A 21,818-nucleotide genomic window follows, 5' to 3' on the forward strand; every position below is an offset into this window, starting at 1 on the left:
CAGACTAACATAAAATCTAACCTACTTTCAGCCTCTTGACAAGCCATGCACCTCTCTGAGTAAAGCTTACAGACGCAGCAACCCTGGACGTAAACCTTCTGTATTTCCCCACCTCTTGTTTCCTCCCTATTTCTAATAGATTGTAGGATGGCAAAGGCAGGGCTCTCTTCCTTCTGTGGCTTGTAAGTTGCTGTATGTTTTGCAAATCACTATACAATTTTTACTGTAATTTCTATATGATACACCAATGTCTCTAATGACGTGTATCATGTATATTATGTACCCCTGTATGTTACTTCCATTATAAAGCACCACGGAAGATGATGGAGCTATATTAATTAGGACTGATATGATTATTTATTGCACATATTAGCAGAGAGCAAACAAAAGCTTTCATCAGCAATGGAAGGTGGGTAGATTGTACATGGTGCTTCAAAGAGTTTAGAGAAGTCACATATGCCATCTTCACACCTTCCCCTGGATAAATAATAGGCAGCTAGAAGGAGAGGGGGAACATGGCAGCTCCTATAGCTATTAGAAACCAGGAAAAAAAAGTGGTGCTGAGTTCCCTTTAAATGCTCCTCAGGACATACAGATAAAGACTTATAAAAAAAAACTCCATATCTGTTGATTATATATAATAGAGATGCTCATTACTCTCAGATTCCAGTAGGAAATTCACAGATGACTTTCCTACTGGAAAGATGTCTTTGAGTGATTGTACTTTCTCTCATTCTACAAACCTTTACATCTATGGTCAGATTCAGACAATGAGGTTTGCTTTTTCAATGTTTGAGGATAGTGCAATCTGCTCTGTCTTATTACACTAGCAAGTACCTGGATGGTGAACGAGACAAGACCAGCTGACAGGCGGTGAATTCACAGCCTTCAGCTGCTTGTGGAAAAGAGGCCCTAAATTAGCTACTGTGAAAAACGCATGGATACAAATGCACATGGTGCGCAGAAAATGCATGCAGAAAGTAATGTGAGAATAAAGCATCTGACAACAGTCTGCTCCACAACAGTGTTGTCATACGCTTTATAGTCAATAAAACAGCAATAGTACAAGATGGTTCCGATCCATACATCGAGTCCATGCTGAGTTTTCCCGGTGTGCTGCCGGGAGGGTCACGGCGTATCGACTTCCCTTCTGTCTATGGAGAGCTGCTCCCTACACGTTAAAAAAGAGCCATAATGACATATAATAGAACGTAATAAATTATGCAGGATACCCATTTTTAACTCCATAACTTCAGCATCAGAATCACTTCCTATATCTATATACTGCTGTATATTGGCATGGGCGGCGCTAAACGGGACATGCTGGGACACTGCCCCCTCCCCCCCCTCCCCTGGGAAATACTCTGCCCCTCTGAGTGCTGCCTCCTCCTCCCAGTAACATACAGTTAACCGTTTCCAGGCTCCAGCAGTAAGAAAAAAAAAAAAAAAACCTGTAAAACCCCTTTCCATGTCAGCCTGAGTCTATGTAGGTATTAAAGTGAACCAGAGACGAAGCACCCTCATGTATTTTACCATATATATCAGTGGGAACATTAGAGAAAACACTTACCCTGCTCTCTGTTTCATTCTTCACTGCACAGCTTGTTTCTTATAAGACCTGATAAAATCCCACTGAGCATTCAGTCTGGCTTTGCTCAGGAATATTTATAGCTCAGTCTGTGTTCTCTGGTGTCTTTTTAAGCCCAAGCCTGCCCCCTGCTGGCTCTGCTCAGGAATCATTATAGCTGAGTCATTATAGCAAAGCCAGACTGAATGCTCAGTCAAGTATTTTATCAGGGTGTGATAAGAGAAAAGCTGTGCAGTGCAGAATGAAACAGAGAGCAGGGTAGGTGTTTTTTCTAATGTTCCCACTGATCTATATGGTAAAATACATGAGGGTGCTTCGTCTCTGGTTCACTTTAAGTAAACCAAGGGCCTTATCTATTTGCCATAGATACCTCACAATCTTTGCAAGATCCCTTGTCTCCTTCTGATTATGTGTTCTAACATTGTCAGTCAACAGGAATGGAGTCTGAAGAAGGCTTACAAGCTGAAAGCTTACAATTTTTCTTTTAAATTAGCCAATAAACTAGACCTTGTATTTTACTGACAGAATTTTTTGAATCAGGATAATCCCATCCTCCCATTAATGTTTAGCTTAGGCTCTGATGTCACGCAGCCTTCTCCCACAAGGAACTCTGGGAGGTCATATGACATTCCTCCTCACTACATCCACATTGATTCATCCTGCCAGCAGTAAAGATGCCGGCGTCTCTGATAAATTAGAGAATGTAAATCAGGGTGAGGCAAGATTTTACAATAGACAAACACTGACTAGATAACTTGTAACTGAACATTGTAAAAATGAGAACAATTATTATCTTATACACAGTAAAGTTACTTTACTAGAAAAAGGGAAATAAAAGAACAGTTTTTTTTTTACTGCAAGCAGAACAGGGTGATTAGAGGTACACATGGCTTAAAAAATGCTTTTATAGAGTTGCAGTGCTGGCCCCAAACAGTTAATCACAGGCGTAGTAGGAGGTGGGCTGGGTCAGGTGACCTGTTATGAGCTGGGGAAGGAACTCCCACTTCCAAGGCAATAAGGAGCTACAGGGGGCAGCCTGCTAGAAGCCAGACAGACACTTTTAATATATGTATTATGAAAAGTTACAGGTATGGGGTGCAGAGAATTTTGCATATAATTATTGTACTGTCACATGCATGAAAACATGGGCGGTTCATTTAGGGCTTTAATATTGGTTTACTGGAAGCAGCATTTCTCTCCTGACAACTTCATAATTGCTGAAATATTTGCAGCTGATCAGAAAATTAGATCACATAACTGTCAAAATATCTACTAAATTGAAACCATGTGATAAGGTTTGGCTACCCTGGGATACTGATTCAGAAAAGGAGGTGAAGTTTTGACAAGAGTAAACTACTGTACGTAATACAGCTTACTAAGCAAAAGTAAGCAAAAACATTGTTAAATCAATATCGCATACTGGTTATGACAGATAATTATGGATGAGATTTGGGGGGCATTCAGTACGTTTTTATTTACTCAATTACTAACCCCCAAGCACATAAGAAAATAGTTTCTTTGTGGCCATATTCGTGTAGAGGGGTGACCGCACTACGCATATGTACAGTTCAGGCATGTCCAGTATCCGCTCGACAAGCCCCTGTTAATTGTGCTTAGAGGGATCCAGAACGGGAACAGACAACAGGACGATCGGAGAAGCCTCTGAACTATTCCGAGGCTTCCCTCTAATGAAGTATGCACCCAATTTCAATTTCTACTTCAGGTACATTTTAAAGGGTACCTCAAGTGACACGATGAGATCTAGGTGTATAGTTAGTCTCATTCCTTTTCGAACAGAGACTTTACCCAATGATTGAACTTCATTCCAATCAGTAGCGGATATTTCCTTTCCGATGAAAAATCTTTACCTTTTCTCAAATAGAGCATCAGGGGGTCTGTGTGGCTGATATTGTGGTGAATCCCCTCCCACAGTGTGATGTCATGACCATGGTCCTGACAGTTTGCGGTCTGTAAACCTCGTTGCATCGTGGGAAAAAACATCTTTTTCCAACTGCCAAGCAAGCAATATCTCCCTCTCAGTAACAAACATTCCGCACAGATAACATGTCAGGACTAAAGATGTCACCACCAGTGATACATTTCAGAATGTAAATCAGGGAGAGGAAAGATTTTACAATGGGCAAACACTGACTAAATAATTTATAAATGAATATTGTTAAAAATTAAAGAGACTCCGTAACAAAAATTGCATCCTGTTTTTTATCATCCTACAAGTTCCAAAAGCTATTCTAATGTGTTCTGGCTTACTGCAGCACTTTCTACTATCACAGTCTCTGTAATAAATCAATGTAGCTTTCCCCTGTCAGACTTGTCCGCCTGTGTCTGGAAGGCTGCCAAGTTCTTCAGTGTTGTGGTTCTGCTATGAACTCCCCCTTCCAGGCCCCTCTATGCACACTGTTTGTGTGTTATTTAGGATTAGAGCAGCTTCTCTCTTCTATCTTATACAAGCTGGATAAATCGTCCTCTGAGCTGGCTGGGCTTTCACATACTGAGGAAATTCAGACAAGGGCAAAGCTGTTTGCAGGAAGAAAAGAGCAGCCTGAAACTTCAGTTCATGAGAACTGCAGGGGGAAAGAAACACACAAATGATCTCTTGAGATTCAAAAGGAAGGGTGTATACAGCCTGCTTGTGTATGGATGTATTTTCTATGTGTGGACATACTGTACATCAACCTACTTCCTGTTTTGGTGGCCATTTTGTTTGTTTATAAACAAACTTTTAAAAACTGTTTTTAACCACTTGTAATGCGGCGGGGAGCGGCAAAATTGTGACAGAGGGTAATAGGAGATGTCCCCTAACACACTGGTATGTTTACTTTTGTGCGATTTTAACAATACAGATTCTCTTTAAGCAATTTTATTCGTTCTGTTATTTTCACTACAGTTCCTCTTTAGGATGAGGATGTGGTCCATTCCTTTTTTAATACAATAAAACCTTATAGTAAACTCCAAGGGACCAGGAAAAGTAATAAGTACTATATCATGTGTGAATACTATATCATGTGTGAATACTTCATCCTTGTGTGAATACTTCATCCTACTGTGTGAATACTTCATCCTACTAATTACTGAATCTGAGAGAGCCTAAGCGCTTTGAGTCCTATGGGAGAAAAGCGCTATAGAAATGTTATTGTATTGTATTGTATATATCAGAATTGGTCATACATACATTGCATATTTATACTTATTTATTTATTGCATTTGCTGGGACCTGAGGACTGAGTTTACTATATCCGGAGATTTACTATATCAGAGTTTACTATAACAAGATTCTACTGTAAGGGTCAATAGCCCAGGGCTCTAGTTTGTCTGCAGTCTAACCATAGCATAAAGGTGCCAATAAATAACTCGATTTGCAGCACTGATTTCCGGACTATTCAACCATAATGATCGAATCTGGCAGATAGCGATACAGCAATGTGGCCCCTGATCACTTCGATCAGTTTCTGGCCAAAATCAATCAAAACAATCGATCTGGCATGCTGGAAAATCGAAAGGCCTCGGTAAGGTGCATGGCGGTAATTTCCTGATGACCCCACCACCACCACCGGTCTCCCGTCATGTACAAATATGTACACAACTCTGTGTGGCCAAGCGGAAATACATTAAACCAAATGGAGACCACTAAGACAGTAAGCTTACACCCCCCTAGTGACCAGGCTATTTTTTACAATGCAGGCCACTGCAGCTATAAGGGCTTGCTGCAGGGCCGTACAACTTAGCACACAAGTTATTCCCCTCCCCCCCCCCATTTTCTGCCCACCAACAGAGCTTTATGTTGGTGGGCTCTGATCACTGCTGCCCTGTTTATTTATTTTTTTATTTGGGTTTTGTTTTTTTATAAATGTATGTATTTTTTTTTTATTTATTTAGCCACCCTCCCTCCCCCTGCCAACCAAAGACAGCGATCAGCCTAGGACAGCCGATTGCTCTTGTGCCTCCCCGTGTCACTCGGCTATCCCCAGTACAGTGCTGCCGTAGATCACAGCGCTGTACAATGTGAATAGACGGCGGTTTCGCGTCTAACAGTCTCCTAGCAGCGATCGCACAATCCCCTGCAAACCACGCCCCCAAGACTTAACGGCAATTGGTGTTACGCGCTCCTGGGGGAGCTGCCACGTTCCCACTTATCGGCATGACGCTGTCGTTAGGTAGTTAAAAGAAATGACAGAAAAGTCCTACAGTATTTAGGATTAGGACTATAGATATAATGGTTTATTTCATCTGTTTACTTCATTTCATATGTTTATTTTCAATTCAGGTTTGCTTTAACCACAACAAAAATTCAATCTAGAGATATCTGTAAAAAAAAAAAAACCTAAAAGGTAGGTTTGGACTATTGTAGAATAATGCTACGCCTTACTGCAATATGTTCAATATTCCTGGATGTGCTAACCAGACCTATGGACAGTATACAAGTACAAGCAAATGGGGTAGCACCAACCTGATATCAACATACTTGGAAGTCATGTGCAAAACCACTTAAAAGTATCATGACACTATGGAATGTAGCCACAACAACACATTACAGTAACAATATTACTAAGGATCCTGTACTAATAAGAGGTTGGTGAACCCTTTGGCAAAAAGCAATCAGGACCTCACTAAATACACTACTGGTAATTAACTGCCAAAAGTGCCTATGGTGGACATGACAGCATCACAACTATCAAGCAATGTAAGAGGTTTTCCTGGTCTGATGAATCATGTTTTCTTTAGCTTCCAAGTTCCCCACAATTCAATAGAACCAGGCATCTGTGGGATATGCTGCAATTAAGTCACAGCCATGAAAGCCTACAAAACGTAAAGGACACCTAAAGCAAGAGGCATTTGGAGGCAGCCATATTTATTTCCTTTTAAGCAATACCAGTCACCTGGCTGTCCTACTGATCCTCTGTCTCTAATACCTTTAAGGTGCGTACACACATGTGACTATAGTCGTTTGAAACGATCGTTCCCCAATCGTTTCAAACGACGATCGTTTAAAAAAAAGCAACCAACGTTCATTAAGTCTAACGACGGACGAGCTAGATCGTTAAAAACGAACGATCTAGCTTGGCGGATTTTTACCAACGACGATCGTTTGCAAAAGTAGTACATCGTTGGAAACGGTCGTTCGTACTAGACTTGACATGCGCATTTCGCTATTTCTCCATGAAACTTCTCATTTTTATGCGCAAGCGCAATAGTTGCTTTACGTGATGTAATGTTCGTTCTAACGATCAGATCGTTACACACAATTTAAAACTAACTTTACTTAGGCAGTTCTTTTATCAATTAAAAGTTCGTTCGTCGTTCTCAACGAACGATCGTTGTCGCATGTGTGTACGTAGCATTAGCCATAGACTCTGAACAAGCATGCAGCAGATCAGGTGTTGAGACATTTTTGTCAAATCTGTCAAGATGAGCTGCATGCTTGCTTCTGGTGTTATTCAAACACTACTGCAGCCAAGCAGATCAGCAGTGCTGCCGGCACCGATGTAATTCTTTGTCTAACTAGACGAATAGAACTGCGGCTGCGCAGCCGTGGCCACGCGAGTGCTCGCTCCTGCACGCATCTGCGCATGCGCCGACTGGCCCGACTTGCTAAACTCCTGGCCTTGTAACGGGAGCAGGAAGATGGTGTGAGAGCGATCGGTACAGACAAGACAAATATCATTTATATCGCTCTTTTCTCCTGGCGGACTCAAAGCGCCAGAGCTGCAGCCACTAGGGAGTGCTCTATAGGCAGTAGCAGTGTTAGGGAAACTTGCCTAAGGTCTCCTACTGAATAGGTGCTGGCTTACTGAACAGGCAGAGCCGAGATTCGAACCCTGGTCTCCTGTGTCAGAGGCAGAGCCCTTAACCAGTACACCATCCAGCCAGAGGGGGCTGGAGGAAGCCCCGGGTATGTATGAAACTTTTATAGTTCTTCGTCTCTAGTACTCTTAAAGAAAGTCTGAAGCCCCTGCTTAAACGCCGCTATCCCGCGGCTTAACGGGGGTCCCTTCACCACCAAATCCCCTCGATGCAGCGGGGGAGCGCTTCCTGGTTGGGGCAGGGCTAACCGCTGCAGCCCTGCCCCACGCGCGTCTGTCAGCGCGTATCTCCGCCTCTCCCCCGCCCCTCTCAGTCTTTCTTCACTGAGAGGGGCGGGGAGAGGCGGCGATGCGCCGCTGATAGACGCGACTGGAGGCAGGGCTCCAGCCGTTAGCCCTGCCTCCAGGAAGCAATAAATCACGACCAAATCTACAACCAAGTATTGCGGGGGTGGGTTTGGGGGTGAAGGGCCCCCGTTTAGCGGCGCGATAGCGGCGGTTTAGCAGGGGCATGTGTGCGCTCTATGAGCTCTGAAGCGAGATTTATTCTCGCTTCAGAGTCTCTTTAAGTTCCTCTTCAAACAAATACCTGACAGTGCTAAACATGCATCTTGAATAAGGATGGTGAGATGTAGCAGCTGTATGACTAGTCCATTTGCAAGCTGAATACACTTGTATAAAATCTGCATCAACTCTAAATTCTTAGCACCTCATTGACCATCTCTAATCTTGAGCAATAAGGCATTTCCTCAGGGGCAATGTAGAATGATCTTTCAGCAAAGTATACTTTCTACTTGTCATTTCACTGCCCATTGTTTGAAACTGGCCATATGCCCAACAGGCAGTACTAGCAGGTCCAGAGTGGTAGGTCATTGGCCATGTCTGTTCAAACAATTGGTCAGAAAGCCACTAGCACGCATTCATAGAGCTTCTACAGCTCGCTTTAGCCTTCAAGTAAATTTCGTAAAATGCAGGATCACTTCTCTAAAGTCTTTTCTTTTCAACAATGCTAAAGCCTGCCTGAGGAGAATTCATTGTGAGGAAAGTGATCAGTCTGATCAGGTAATTGATTTGCAGGCATCTGATTGGCTGGTGGTTATTAAAGGACCACTATAGCCAAAAAAGGAGGCTGTTAAAATCTGAAAGAACCAACAGGTTTTGGACTAGTCCATCTCCTCATGGAGGTTCGTCAGGGTTTTCTTTATTTTCCTGAACGGCAGTTGATAAGTCTAACTGACAAAATAGTAAGATACTAGCCAGCCTACCTAACAACAGTTAGACTTAGCAACTGTCGTTCAGGAAATGCTTTTGAAAACAAAGAAAACCCTGAGAATCCCCCATGAGGAGATTGACTAGTCAAAAACCTCCCTAACTGCTTACTTTTTTTCACTTTAGTGGTCCTTTAAGTGATCATGTTTCACTTCTACTTCCTGTTTTAGCCTGGTTAGAAGCAAAAGTGAGGCACGAACACACGATCATGACAGCCAAGGCCTTACGAATCAATCGCCTGATCAAATCGATCACATGCTCCTCCGTGAGATCTTCTCAAAGAGAATATGGACAATGAAAACTTGTCAGTAGAGATGGTCAGTGAGATGCTAAGAACTCCTGCTCGCATGCAGATTTATTGCAAAGTGTATGCCGCTTGGATTTGAGCTAATTAAACCAATTCCTGACATTTTTGATTGGCCCATTCAAATCTCATACAATTTGCATCAAATCTGTATGCACACTGGAATTATTAGTACCTCAATGGCCAACTCTAGTTGTCATACTACTGTTCAAAAGGATGCCCCACTGACCAATACAGAGGCCACCTATTGGACCAAAGGATGGCAAAGGGCCGAAAGCTCAAAAATATTTAGCTTATGCTAGCCATACACACACCAATGAAAGAATGAGATCAATCAATCTTCAATCAAACAATGATTCAGGTAGTAGAGATTGCTTCTACCACCTAACTCACTCAATCTCGATTAAATTTCAGCCCAAAATGTAATCAAGAATCAATTGAACCTCAGGTTTTGTATCAGTATATGCAGTACAATGCTCTGTAGCCACTGGTCCTCCCTCTGCCCAACATGCCCAATGACTCTTTCAATAGACAGACTGGCCAAAACTGATTAAAAGCTGATTGGCTGGGCATATTTGGGGCAACACATCTCTGGATGATGTAACCAAAGTGATGAAATCTGCCAAGAAAAATTGATACATGCATGGCCACATTTAATTCTATGTAGGCTGCTCTCAGAAAGAGGGAGGGGGTGGTCCCAGACACAACCTTTTCATAGGGTGTCTGGCATAAGACTATCACCTTATACTTAAATTAGCATAATTTTTGTATTATATTTAATATTTTCAAAAGATCCTTATTCAAGGCAAATCACTACTTAACATTAAGCAAGAATGTGTGGACGGTTCTGTGCTACAAGACAGGTGTGACTCTGATGAACAAAGTTATTGGGCAGCCAATGGCACTTGGACAATCACCACAACTCAACCCACCAACCAAGCGCATCTTACTGAATGAGAGGATCTAAGAATGTGTCACACTGCCAGCTGATAGGGAGGGACTGAGGGTGACAGTAAAGATGGAATATAGGAGCTGTAGAAGGAAATAGCCAAAAGGACACTATTCCCATGGCACCGATAGCTAGACAAGCAGAGCAAAAAGACTGTATGATTAACATTCTCCAGAACAAGGAGTGGAATGCTGGAAAGCATGTGATTCAACGCAAATATGAGAGAATGCGTGCAAATATGTGTGTGTGTGGAAGGGGGAGGGGGTGAGGAGGGTACACATTATTTCACACATGTAGATTAATTACATGTTTGTGAAAGGCCACACTGGATATAGATATATAGATATATATATATATATATATATATATATATATATATATATATATATATATATATATATATATATATACACACACACACACACTGTATAGGCAATCTATAGATCTATTTTTCTATGAAATATACAGAAGTATTTAATATAGGCACATTTATATGGATTAGGGGAACCCATATACACACTCAGGCAGGCACATTTTTAGATTGATCAAGTGCTTTGGAGTCAAGATATAGAAATAAACATTTAAAAAAAAGCATTGATGGTTGCAAAGACTACTAGGGAGATGGGAACGATGCAGACATAAAAAAGGATGGGTTACAATGGCATAAATGGGGGGAGGGTTGCAACACTGGTTGTCAGGGGAGGCTGAGAAGGATGAGATGAGGCAGTAGCAAGGCAAGATATGCAGAAACAGAAGAGGGCAGTTGATAATGCTCCATTAATCCCTTCACTGCTGGAAGGGCCTGCAAACCACTCAAGGGATATGGAAAGGCAAACTGCAAATGGGTGGGCTGATCAAAGAAAAAAAAAAACAAAAAGGTGCAGGATGAGGCAATGAATGATGTCGGAACATCGAAAAGCTTCTGAAAATATACTGGAAGACCCATATACCCCTTATGATGCCACTACTGGCTGGGAGGGATCTAACACCTTCAAGGCAATGATATGGTTAACAATGACATGATAGAGATGAGGTAGACATTACTGGCTCAGCTCTTATAGTGCATTCTATGTACACAGATTGCAATGGACAAGGGAGAGGGATGAGACAAGGATGTGGTACCCAGCGGAGCCGGAGGAGAGGGATGCTGACTGCAATCCCATCTCCATCCACTCTATTGATGAACAGGTGCAAGGAGGTGCTGTCAATCACATATTCCCCCACCCTTAACTTACCTGATCTGTACTAGCCGGGGCCTCTTTCCGCCTGTCTCTTTAGAGCACAAGCCGTCGCTGGCTGACGGTGTCGTCTCTCTAGACCGCCATACGTCTCTTAGATTGCAAGCTCGTTTGGGCAGGGCCCTCTTCTCATTCTGTTTGCTGAGATCTCATGTAATCGGTATGGAGTTTCTAACGCGTTCCCCTTTAAGCGTTCAATATAATAGTCTCATGATTGACAGTGAATATAAAATATTACATTTCTTCATACCTCTTTAGGAAACGCAAGCGGTGGCGGGCTATCCAGACAGGTACAGAGTTCAGAATAAGCCCCTTGACGTACAGCGCTGAGGAATAGATTTTATGCTTTACCAGAAGAATAAAATAAAAATTGCTCCTCTTCTAGATACTCCTGATTGATGCTGTAACTGCCCTCAACAACATGATTGCTATTGGCACTCTGTCCCTATTCTATACAGAGCAATAGGATGCTGGGCATCCCCCCACCCCTGATCCTGGCAGTCTAGGACCACTGCCCCCCTTACCCTGGGTACCCCCAGCCCCACCTGTGTCTCCTGCACCTTATGCAGTCTCCTTCTCCCAGCCTCCTGTCTTCTGTCCTCCCTTTAATGTCTCCTCTTATCTCTCATGTGTCGGTCAGAGCCCCGGGGATGTAGCCGCCCCGCCGCAGCAGCTCTGGTCGCCGGTGATCGGGGAAGGAAAGCCGGTGCTCCTCAGTTCCATCATCCCCTCCGCTCCTCCCACCGCGCAGACAACGGGGTGCACAGAAATCACCCCTATCCCCAGCCCAGCAGCAGCAGCATCAGCGCCTCCCCGGCATACAGTCCCCGCCCACTGGGCTCAGACAGACAACCCGCAAGACCAATCGCTGCTCTCAGAGAAACCTGAGCCGTCCCCAAACACCTACGGAGGCGTGGCGGCGGGGATAGAGTGGCGTGAAAGTGGTCCAATAGCAAGAGAGGTGTGGAGGGAGTGCCGATTTGCCAATCAGAATCTAGCAGAGGCGGGATAAAATTTAAGGGATGATGTCATCCCGAGCGTGGTGAGGTTGTTAAAGGGAAGGTGTATATGAATGGGTGGGGGGATGCCAGGGGGCGCAGCAGGTGGGCACTGCCAGCCTAGATCCGAGGGGATCGCCTGACCGCTATCCTATAGCTCTCATACAGCTCTATCGCATCTGATGTCAGGATGATCGTCTACGCTCTGCCTGCCAGGACTGGAGGGTGACAGCTCTTCACGCAATGAATGGGCAGAGTTTAAAGCAGAACTGACATAAAAGACATAAATATGGTAGCTATATCATAAGGTGAAAAAACAGTGATGAAAGCCTAATTCAGATAAATGTGATGTCATCTACATCTTTAAAGGACCTCTGTCATAAAACATTTTAAAAATCATATCGGTACATGCAGTGCAGGGTCATCCACAAGGCAACCTAGGCAGGTGCCTGGGGCCTAGTGGGTGTCGAGGGGCCCACCTGCCACCTTCTTTGACCTCTCTCCACTAGGGATGCTTATTCGGATTCAGCAGAAATGAAATTTCCACATTTCCGAACAGAAATCGGCATTTCTGATTGGAAATCGGATTTCTGTAGAAATACCACATTACCACAACTCTGTCATTATAGCCCAATCACAGAACTCGGAAGCATTAGACCAATCAGAGAATGCAGAATCAACTCGGACATATTTAGCCAATGAGAGAATGCAAAAAAGGACTCCTCAGAAATCCGTGGAATAGGCAATCAGCATTGGCAGAATTTCTGTGGAATCAGAAAAAGGCATTTCCAACCATCCCTACTCTTCACTTCATCTTACCAAAAGGACCACAAGGGGGGCCCAAATCTACTACCTTGCATAGGGCCCCATTACATCTGTTTTCAATCATTTTTATTGGCAATTTCAATTTTTAAAACATATACGTCATTTGACATATCTTATGAGAAAAAAAAACATGGTACATATACATAATAACATTCTTATATTGTTAAAACAATATAACAAAACCTGTACATAAATACAACCATTAAGACAGTTTTATACATAGTACAGAGATCATTAATATAACATTTGCTCTTTTTATTAATTCAATAATAATTTTTATTAATTCAATAATAATGGCCCCATTACATCTAAAGTCAGCTCGAGGTGAAAATAAACTAATGAGATAAACATTTGTAGTTATCCTCCTACTCCTAAGAATTACCTTTTTTTCTAGATATCCATTGGTTTTATTTTACATTTAAACATTTACAAATTAGATTGAATGTTTAGTCGTCTCTGCAGTGGCAGCCTATTAAAGGAAGCATCAATCAAATAATGCTGCCCCATGCTTACCCAGGGCTTCCTCCAGCCCCTTGCAGGCTACAGGTCCCACACAGCATCTACGCTCGCAGCCGCCGGCCCAGGGTCCCCGCTGGTGCAGAGGCCAACCTCTACTGCGCCTGCGCGAGCACTGCTGTCAATCAAGTCCACGCTGTCTGCAGTATTTCTAGGCGCACTAGAGACAACCTCAAGGTCGCCCCCTGCACTGGCGGGGATCCCAGGCCGGCGGCTGCGCGTGGAGGTGCTGCGTGGAACCTGTCGGCTGCAAGGGGCTGGAGAAGCCCCGGGTAAGTATATCATAGGGCAACATTATTTGATTGATGTTTCCTTTAAGTGCTGTAAATGAAAATACATGAACTTCTGACCCTTTTTTTAAATCTGCTCTCAGAGTTTGTATTCTGCCAGGAAAATATTTATGCCTGTAATTTGCTTATCAATGATAGAGATGGCCCGAACAGTTCGCTGGCGAACGGTTCCTGGCGAACTTCCATGGTTCGCAATCACGGAGAACAGCGAACTTTTCCTGAAGTTCGGTTCGCCCCAAGAGCATCATGAGGGTCAACTTTGACCCTCTACAAACTACATCACAGTCAGCAAGCACATTGTAGCCAATCAGGCTACACTCTCTCCTGGAGCCACTCCCCCCTTATAAAAGGCAGGCAGCGTCAGGCTTTTCACTCACTCGTGTGCCTGCATTAATTAGAGAAGGGAGAGCTGCTGTGCAGACTCACATAGGAAAAGCTTAGTTAGGCTCTTGTAGGCTTCTTAGCTTGCTCCTTGCTGATTCTTCGGTGGTGAGCGAAGCTGAGGTCCTGCGCCTCTTATCAACACTTAATGCCAGGAAAGCCTATGGCCCCGATGGAGTGTATGCAGCCTGCCTGAAAACCTGCTGTCGGCAACTTCCTCCCACCTTCTTCGCCATCTTCACCAAGTCACTGGAAGAAGGCAAGGTCCCACATGCTTTAAGAGGTCCACCATCATACCTGTCCCTAAGAAACAAGGGGTCTCTGATCTCAACAACTTTAGACCCGTTGCCCTGACGTCCATAATCATGAAAACCATGGAGCGTGCAGTCCTAGCCTACCTCAAGTTCACCACCTCACCCGTCCTAGACCCCTACCAGTTTGCATACAGGGCAAACAGGTCCACCGATGATGCGGTCAATATATGCTTGGAGCCCACCAACGACCACCTGGACAGGCCAGACACGTACGTTAGAATCCTCCTGGACTTCAGTTCGGCCTTCAATACCATCTGCCCACGCATTCTCCAACGGGACCTTGCTGCACTTGGAGTCCACCCAAGCCTTCTACTATGGATAACAGACTTTCTCACCAACAGGTCCCAACTCGTCAGACTGGGCGATATCCACTCACAAGCAGCGATCATGAACACAGGTGCTCCCCAAGGCTGCGTCCTGTCACCACTGCTGTTCTCCCTATACACGAACAACTGCAGATCAGAGGCTGACTCGATAAAGGTCATCAAGTTCGCCGACGACACCACCATCATTGGCCTTGTCACCAAGGACAATATCGAGGAGTACCGCCAACTGGTAGAGAGTATTTGCAACTGGAGCAAGGAAAACAGGCTGGTGCTTAACACTGCAAAAACAGTGGAGCTTATCATTGACTTCAGGAAGTCTGCTCTCCCCCCGCCCCCTATTTATATTGACGGCACCGAGGTAGCCAGGGTGCCATGCACCCGGCTTCTGGGTACTATGATCTCCAGTGATCTCAGCTGGAAGCCCAACATCACTGCCACCCAACGGAAAGCCCAGCATAGACTCTTCTTCCTCCGCCAGCTGAGAAAGTTTGGCATGACTCAAGAAATCCTAACCAGCTTCGACTACACCGCCACCATTGAGTCAATCCTCTGCTCCTCCATCGTGGTCTGTTATGCTGGGGCCACCGCCAGTGACAAGAACAAACTTCAGAGGGTCATCAGGTCAGCGGAGAGGATCGTTGGCTGCCCCTCCCATCTCTTGACCTGCTACACAACAACAGACTGAAATCCAGGGCTCTGAGGATTGCAAATGATCCCTCTCACCCAGGCCACCGCTACTTCAGCCTGCTGCCATTGGGCCGAAGGCTTCGGGCCATCCCCACAAAGACCACGAGACATCGGAACTCTTTCTTCCCCTCGGCGGTCAGCCTCCTTAACTCCCTTCACATACTTCCATCAATGCAAGCCCCGACGAGCTGCGGGGCGGTATAGTGCAATGCAATGTACAGAGCAATGTATAGTGGAATGCAACAAAATGTAATGCTAACTCGAGCTAACCGATGTCCCTACGGCTCGCTGCTATCTATGTCTCTATCTATGTCTCTATCTTCTCTCTGAGCCTGATGTATGTATTGTGCCAATAACAATTCCGGGCATGACCCAGTCATGCTTGGCGAAACAAAGTTTTCTGATTCTGATTCTAAAAAAGCACCCCTCAACAGCTCTTTTGAGAGCTAATCTTGTTCTTGTGATCTTGTTCTTATGATTTTTTTTTGTGTGGCCCACTTGCATTATATACAGCCCTGCCAGTCAGTCGCAGCTGGCCTTTGGCTCCTTGGTGGTATAATTACTGCTGTGCCAGGTGCACATTATAATACCCATCACTGCATATACCTACTACCTGTTGTTCACTTCAGTGCACCCACCTACCTACGAGAGCGCAGTGTCACTGTGCCTGTCCGGTACCCGTGTGTGTGTGTGACAGGTGCACATTGTAATACCCATCACTGCATAATCCTACCTGTTGTGTTCAGTGCACCCACCTACCTACATGAGTTCACGCAGTGTGATATACCACTCCGTGCATACCTGTTAACTGCACCTGTGTGACTGCACATTGTATTGGTCAAGTCAGTGCATACCTTTCACTTGAATGGATAGCAGACTTGCCCTCCATAACAGATTCTCGTTAAAGGATTTAAAGTTGATTCATCTCATATACAGCAGGGCCTCTAAAGTCCTCCTGTATTGTTATTTTTGGTCACTACCTCGGGACGTGCATGCCATGCCTGCTGCCTTCCTTGGATGTGCGGTGGTGGTAGCCGATTCTTAGGCTCCCACTCCGGACCGGAATCGAACCAGGATTCCCCGTCCATTACCCGTAGTCACCATGCTACTGAGAAAGTACCATTGAATGTTTCACACAGTTGAATGAATGGCAGACTTGCCCTCCATAACAGATTCTCGTTAAAGGCAAGTGGTGTCATCTCTGGCACACAGCATTGGTTCAAGGGTCCATCTGACCACAGATGCCTGGTCTGCATTGCACGGTCAGGGCAGGTACATTACTTATACAGCAAATGGGTCCTTACTTGGATGTGTGGCGGTGGTAGCTCCCACTCCAGACCAGAATCGAACCCTGATTCCCCGGCCATTACCCGTGGTCACTCACAATAGCAGACTTGCCCTCCATAACAGATTCTCGTTACAGGTACAGAACAGCCAGCAGAAAATGTAATTTAAAAAAAATAGATGTAAGCTTTAAAGAGAGTCTGAAGCGAGAATAAATCTCGCTTCAGACTTCATAGATAGCAGGGGCACGTGTGCCTCTGCTAAACCGCCGCTATCCCACGGCTTAACGGGGGTCCCTGATCCCCCAAATCCCCTCCGTAATGCGGGGGAGCGCTTCCTGGTTGGGGCAGGGCTAACCGCCGCAGCCCTGCCCCACGCGTGTCTGTCAGCGCGTATCTCCGCCTCTCCCCCGCCCCTCTCAGTCTTCCTTCACTGAGAGGGGCGGGGGAGAGGCGGCAATGCGCCGCTGACAGACGCGACTGGAGGCAGGGCTGCAGCCGTTAGCCCTGCCTCCAGGAGCGACCAAGTCTGCGACCAAGTGTCGCAGTGGGGGGTTTGGGGCTCAATGAACCCCCGTTTAGCGGCGCTATTGTGGCGGTTTAGCACCCCTGCTAACTATGAGCTCTGAAGCGAGATTTATTCTCGCTTCAGAGTCTCTTTAACAATGGTATAGAAAGAACCATCGAATGTTGATAAGGCAGTCAGACATTACCTGATATCATTGAGGAAGAGCAATCTCGCCATGGTGTGCATCAGTCCAGCACGGCCGTCACTACACAAACAGCTGTTTGCGGTGCGTTACACAGTGAGTTTGGTGTGTCAGTGTGAAGCAGTACACTAATTACACTCCCTGATTGATGCATACACATGCAAGATGTTTTAAAACACTTTAGGCCTGGAGGCGCATGCGCGGGTCCCACCAAGATGGCCGCTTAGACCAAGAGCTCCCGCTACACCGCTCTTAGCACCGGCCGCATTTAAGCTATCAGACGCTCTATCAACGCGGCTCCACTCCTATCCTCCTGCCGACACAGCCAGGCACCGGGAGATATGACGAGCAAAGCTCCTAACAGACCGGCGGCAGCTGCAGGCACAATGGATAAATTCCTATGCCCTCCTCCCTTCCAAGATGGCGCCGACCCGTCCGCCCAGCTCCACATGGAAAACACCACGCATCAAGGTACTCCCTCTCCCGCAGACCCTCTCACAGCAGCAATACTGGAAACAGCGCTGCAAAAGCATTCCCAATCTCTATATTCATCTCTCCAGTCTCTTATCATCTCTGCTGTTAAAGATCTCAAGGCAGAGATTGCGGAAATTGGGAACCGTACGGAAGCCCTGGAAACCAGGGTAGATGCCATAGCACAAAAACAAGCGGAAATAGAGGATGATCAACGCATCATTTTTTCTGACTTAAAAAACTTCAGGTCTGCACATGAGGACTTGGAAAATAGAGAGCGCAGGCAAAACGTTCGAGTGAAAGGAATCTCAATGCAGGTAACCAACGAACTTTTAAATTCCCACCTCTCAGAGCTGTTCCACACAATCGCTCCGGATGTTCCTAACGAACTGTGGAGAATGGACCGTGCCCACAGAGCACTGGGTGACCGACAGACCATGGCTGGCAGACCCAAAGACGTCATTATCCGTCTACACTATTACGAAGCCAAAGAAGCTTTACTCAAAGCTCTACGTAACACCCCCTCATTTAACTTTAAGGGGGACTCGGTCTCGGTCTTCAACGACCTCTCCCTAATCACCTTGGCTAAAAGACTATTCCTCAGGCCTGTGACGCAATTATTGCGAGAAGCCAAAATCCCTTATAAATGGGGATTCCCCTTCAGACTGATTGTCTCCAAACAGGGGGCCACGTTCTCACTGACAGACATAGATGATTCAGAGATGTTTCTCAAACAGATGGGCCTCCGGCTTCCACAAAACTCCAACTCCTCAAGTCGCCGATCACCTGAAGCGTCTCCGCCACGCAAAGTCCGCCATGTTTCGGAATGGACCAAAGTACCCCTACGTAGCTTCTCAGCTCAGACGCCTGCAGAATCCATGGACTCCCACCCAGCCTGATATGAACAGACCCTGCACAAATCTTCTTACTCCAATGGAGCTCCACCCGTATTGGATGAAGCTTGATAACTATCCAGGTCATCGCATCTGACTCACATAAGTATCACCAAACTGAGATCTTCTATGTCTTAATTTCCCCCCTACTATTTCTAAATCCTCTTGTACAAATTCTGTTATGTCATTAAGCAGATCATCATATTAATCTATATATAACTAGAGGAAGGGGAAAAGGGAAGTATGTGTTACTGTTTAAATTTATCCCAGGTTATCTCCGGTGTTATCTCAATCTGAATCAATGTTTATATATCTCTACTGAAGATCTCAATGTTAAAACAAATTTTCTTTTACCCAGGAGGTTTCTATAAGTTAGTTCTTGATCGGTGGCGGTCCCTTGATGACCCCCATGTACCTCAGGAGGCTTCCCAGCTTTAGGGAACGCTCGTTTCTCCGGGCCTCCCCTTCCTGGGCATCCTCACCCCGGTGGCCTAATTATGTCACCCTAAAATGTGGCCACGGTTTTTACAGTGGCAAATATAATCTCCCCCGTAACATCATTATATTGTTCTGGTTCAGGTCAGTTCTCTCCGTACACAAGGCTCTAGGTTGGTTCCTTACCTATACTCGATTCCCGGCCCTCTTCTTGGACAATGGTTAGATTCCTTACAGCTAACGCCAAGGGGTTAAATACCCCTCAAAAAAGGTTCGCCCTTCTTAAAGACCTCAAGAGGCTGGAGGTGGATATCGCCCTAATACAAGAGACCCATTTTAAGCACTCCGATCCCCCCCCCCGCTTTATCAGTAAATTATATACAGGGATATACCTCTTATCAAGCCCACACAAAAAAGCTGGAGTTGTTATTCTAGTCAAAAAGGGGGTCCCTCTTCAAATTACACGCAACATATCTGACCCCCAGGGAAGATTCCTAATACTAGTGGGAACCCTGGCTGGTAAACCGATCACACTGGCCAATGCCTATATACCTAATATTAATCAAATAACCTTCCTCTCCTTATTTCTTAAAAAACTACACAAAGTGACTGAGGGTTCTCTGATCCTGGGAGGCGACTTCAATTTAGCTTTCTCCTCACATTTAGATAGATCATCCCCCCAAGGACCCTCAACTTCCCCCACACACGAAAGGAACTCCAGGCAATTTAGAACATTAATGAGAAAATATCATCTCCTTGATTTATGGAGAATAGTTTATCCTGACTCCGTAGAATATACCTTCTTTTCCCCACCCCACGCTTCTCACTCTAGACTGGACTATTTCTTTGCTAAAGCTCCCACAGTCAACATCCTCTCCAACTCTCAGATCCACCCCCTAGCTTGGTCAGACCACCAAGGAGTATCCATAGACCTCAATTGGTACTTTACTCCACACAAACCCCTACATTGGCGATTAAATGAGTCCCTCCTACAAAATAAGGAACTAGTCTCCAAACTCTCAGAGAACCTTCAGACATTTTTCACAGATAATATTCCCTCTGTTAACTCCATGGGAATAGCTTGGGAGGCTCACAAAGCTTATATTAGAGGAATCTTGATAGCCGAGGGATCTAGAAGAAAACATGCAAACAACACCCAACTCCAATCACTCTATAAAAAACTCTCAGAGGCACAGGACCTTTTCGAGCGCTCCTCTTCCTCCGAAAACTTCACTGCTATGCAATCAATAAAACTTCAGATTAAACAATTCCAATCAGCTCAATTAGAGAAAAGTCTCCGGTGGACGAGACAACTATTCTTTGAGAGGGGTAATAAGCCCCACACCTTATTAGCCCGGAAGCTTAACCCCAAAAATGCTCAAACTCAAATTTATTCTATGAAAGATTCTCAAGGCACTATCCACTACAATCCCTGTCGAATAGCCGAAATCTTCACAGATTACTATAAAGGGCTATACAACCTCCCAGGCCATCACAACACTCTCTCGCCCGAAGCCCACTTTTCAAATTTTCTGAATAATCTGCCCTTACCTAAACTCTCAGATGCTCAACTAACAACTATAAACTCACCTTTTTCAATGGAGGAATTTGAGGAAGTCTTCAAACACTTACCTTCCTCTAAGACCCCAGGGCCAGACGGACTATCCTACAAATATTATAAGGTATTCAAGCCTACCCTACTACCTTATCTAATCTCCCTAGCCAACAAACTAATGCTGTGCAATCACCCACCTGACTCCTTCTTGAAATCATTAATTACCACAATCCCTAAGCCGGGTAAGGATCCCCTGGTCCCTGAGAGCTATAGACCGATCTCCTTATTAAATTCAGATTTAAAAATCATTACAAAAGCAATGGCAAATAGACTCAACCCTATCCTGGCCTCCCTTATTAACAACGACCAGGTTGGATTCATCACCGGTCGTCAAGCCGGAGACAATACAAGAAAGGTAATCAACCTGGTTGAGCTAATGGGGGCCTCTCGAAGGCCTTCTCTGCTACTGAGTTTAGACGCCGAGAAGGCCTTCGATAGGCTCTCATGGCCATATCTCTTTGCGGTTCTAAACCACCAAGGTTTTTCAGGCCCTTACCTCAACTTAATAAAAATTCTTTACTCCAATCCCAACACCAAGGTCAAACTCCCATCAACCTCTCCTTCCTTTTTCCCCATCAGGAATGGCACAAGACAGGGGTGTCCCCTCTCCCCTTTATTGTTCGCTTTGAGCATTGAGCCCCTGGCTTGTGCCATCAGAGAAAATCCGGATATTAAAGGAATCATCCAAGGTAAATGGGAACATAAAATTTCCCTCTTTGCAGACGACGTCCTCCTTACGCTAAGGGAACCCATCACCTCTCTCCCAGTTCTCCAAAACCTCCTGCTTGAATTTGAAACATTATCAGGGTACAAGCTCAACCAGGACAAGACCGAAGCTCTCCCCATAAACATCCCAGCTCCCCTCCTATCCTCACTTCACCAATCTTATCGCTTTAATTGGAGGACT

At 45.0% G+C, this 21,818-nt stretch overlaps 1 protein-coding gene across 9 annotated transcripts in view; it reads right to left on the reverse strand.

Annotated features, from left to right (window-relative positions):
* PPFIA3 (PTPRF interacting protein alpha 3) overlaps positions 1–11,944 on the reverse strand; it is a 214,984-nt gene extending 203,040 nt beyond the window's left edge. For 7 of the 9 annotated variants that reach the window (XM_068241128.1, XM_068241139.1, XM_068241138.1 and 4 more), the window contains exon 1: positions 11,165–11,672. The gene's annotated coding sequence lies outside the window, so the exon portion shown is untranslated. Of the gene's footprint in view, positions 1–11,164; positions 11,673–11,712 lie in introns of those variants that run through there. The other 2 variants (XM_068241130.1, XM_068241131.1) reach the window with 2 other exon arrangements.
* Between the last annotated feature and the right edge of the window lie 9,874 nt (positions 11,945–21,818).

The sequence above is a fragment of the Hyperolius riggenbachi genome, chromosome 6, assembly GCF_040937935.1.
Source record: "Hyperolius riggenbachi isolate aHypRig1 chromosome 6, aHypRig1.pri, whole genome shotgun sequence".
Lineage (NCBI taxonomy): Eukaryota > Metazoa > Chordata > Amphibia > Anura > Hyperoliidae > Hyperolius > Hyperolius riggenbachi.